Genomic DNA, 2,906 nt, shown 5'->3' on the forward strand with positions numbered 1-2,906 from the left:
TAGTTGTTGGGGACTTTAATACCCCACTCTCAACAATGGATAGATTAAGACAAAAAATCAATAAGGAAACAGTGGATTTGTACAACACTATACAGCAAATAGACCTAGGAGACATATTCAGAACAGTCAATCCCATGACAGCAGGGTACACACTCTTCTTATATGCATATGGATCATTTCCTGGGATAGACCACATGTTTGACCACAAAACAAGTCTTAGTAAATTTAAGAAGATTGAAATAATACCAAGTAGCTTCTCTGAACACAACGGCTTGAAACTAGAAATCAGTAAGAAAAGGAAAAGTGGAAATCTCACAAATACATTAAAATTAAACAATACTCTTTTGAACAGCCAATTATTTAAAGACGTACACTCCTAGGGGTGCCTGGGACATTCAGTCTATTAAGGTCTGACTCTTGGTTTCAGCTTGGGTCATGATCTCATGCCTTATGACTTCGAGCCCCACATGTGGCTCTGTGCTGACAGCGCAAACCCTGCTTAGGATTTTCTCTCTCCCTCTCTCTGCCCCTCTTCCATTCTCTCTCTCTCTCTCTCTCTCTCTCTCTCTCTCTCTCTCTCTCTCTCTCTCAATAAGTAAATAAGTAAACAAGCAAGCAAACAAACTTAAAAAAAAAGAAGAGCACTCCTATGTCCCTATCACTTGTTTAACCCATCCTCATGGGTTACCTTCTGGTAACCATCAGCTTATTCTCTATAGTTAAGGGTCTGTTTCTTGGTTTGTCTCTCTCTTGCTTAATTTTTTTTTCTTACCTTCGCTCATTGTTTCATTTCTTAAAGTCTACATATAAGTGAAATCATATCCATTTGTCCTTCTCTGACTTATTTTGCTTAGCATAATACTCTCAAGCTCCATTCATGTCATTGCAAATGGCAAGATTTCATTCCTCTTTATGGCTGAGCAATATTCCTTTACATATATGTGGGTGTGTGTGTGTATGTGTGTGTGTGTGTGTACACACACACACACACACACACATACACATACACACATACATACACACTTTATCCTTTCATCACTCTATGGATACTTCCATTCTTTACATCATTTGGCTATTATTGATAATGCTGCTATAAACATCAGGGTGCATGTATCCCTCTGAATTGATGTTTTTGTATTCTTTGAGCAAATACTTAGTAGTATAATTGCTGGATCTTAGGGTCGTTCTATTTTTAACATTTTGAGAAAGTTCCACAATGTTCCTCACAGTGGCTGCACCAGTTTGAGTTTTCACCAACAGTGTGACAGTGTTCCCCATCCTCCACATCCTTACTAATATGTGTTTTTTCTTGTATTGTTGATTTTAACCATTCTGACAGGTATGAGCTGATACCTCAGCGTACCCTTGATTTACATTTCCCTGGTGGTAAGTGATGATGAACATTTTCTCATGTGTCTGTTGGCCATCTATATGCCATCTTTGGAGACATGGTTTCTGCCCATTTTTTAAATAATAGTTTATTGTCAAATTGGTTTCCATATAATACCTAGTGCTTCTCCCCACAAGTGCCCCTCCTCCATGACCATCACCCCCTTCCCCTCTCTCCCTCTCCCTTCATCCCTTGGTTAGTTTTCAGAAAAGATATTTTTAAGGCCAATGTCAGAGAAATTATGGCCTGTCTCCTCTAGGACTTTTATGGTTTCTCGTTCACATTTAAGTCTTTACTCCATTTGATTTTATTTTTTGTGTATGGTATAAGACAGTGGTCCAGTTTCCCTAGCACCGTTATTTGAAGAGACGTTATTTTTTTCATTGTATATTCTTTTCTGCTTTCTCCAAGATTAATTGACCAAATAATTGTGGGTTTATTTCTGGGTTTTCTATTCTTTCCCATTGATCTATGTGTCTACTTTTTGTGCCAGTATCATACTGTTTTAATGACTACAGTTTTGTAGTATGACTTGGCATCAGACATTGCAATATATCCAATTTGTTTCTCTTTTTCAAGATTCCTTTGTTCTTTAGGGTCTTCTGGGGTTTCATGCAAATTTTAGGATTGTTATAGCTCTGTAGAAAATGTTGTTGGTATTTTGATAGGGATTCCATTTAATATGCATATTGCTTTGGCTAGTATAAACATTTTACCAATATTTGTTCTTATAACCCATTATCATGGAATGTTTTTCTACTTTTTTTGGGTTTCATTCTCAATTTCTTTCACCAATGTTGTATAGTTTTCAGGGTAGAGGTCTCACATTTTGGTTATTTTCATTCCTAGGTATTTTATTATTTTTGTTGCATTGTAAATGGGATTTTCTTTTTCTTTTTTTTAAGTTTATTTTTTAATTTATTTTTTTGACTATTAAAAGTTTATTTAACAAAAAAGTTCAACATGAAAATGCACAACCTGATTTTTATATTGTAGTAAAACAGGTGCAATGGAGGGGACATGTGGAAGCAGTTGGTTTCTTCTGGTGAAAACACCCATTGTTTATACTCGTTCCAAGGCTTCTAACATGATGATACTATTTCCTCGAATTACCACCATTCCAATATTGTTCTGTTGCCCACTAGTTGCCATCTCCACACATTCATCTATTACAAGATTCATAAAGGAATCGACCCCTGCAATATTCCTTGGACATGTCTGCCACCATTTAACTTCAATGATTTATTGTCCATAAATTTTTTCAACTCCGGAGGGTGAGCTTTGCTCATGGTGTCTCTTCGGCAAGCTCAAAGATGCCTCCAAACGGAATTCCTAATTTACTTTTAAGTAATATCTATACCCAATAATGGGCTCGAACTCACAGTCTTGAGATCAGGAGTCTCATGCTCTTCTGACTGAGCCAGCCAGTCACCCTGGGACTGTTTATTAATTTCTCTTTCTTCTGCCTCATTATTAGTATATTGAAATGCAATATATTTGTGCACATTAATTTTGT

At 36.5% G+C, this 2,906-nt stretch overlaps 1 pseudogene; it reads right to left on the reverse strand.

The window, feature by feature from the left end:
• Nucleotides 1–2,452: 2,452 nt before the first annotated feature.
• On the reverse strand, nt 2,453–2,679 carry LOC115284337 (annotated as a pseudogene).
• Between the last annotated feature and the right edge of the window lie 227 nt (nt 2,680–2,906).

This window comes from Suricata suricatta, chromosome X (genome assembly GCF_006229205.1).
Source record: "Suricata suricatta isolate VVHF042 chromosome X, meerkat_22Aug2017_6uvM2_HiC, whole genome shotgun sequence".
NCBI lineage: Eukaryota > Metazoa > Chordata > Mammalia > Carnivora > Herpestidae > Suricata > Suricata suricatta.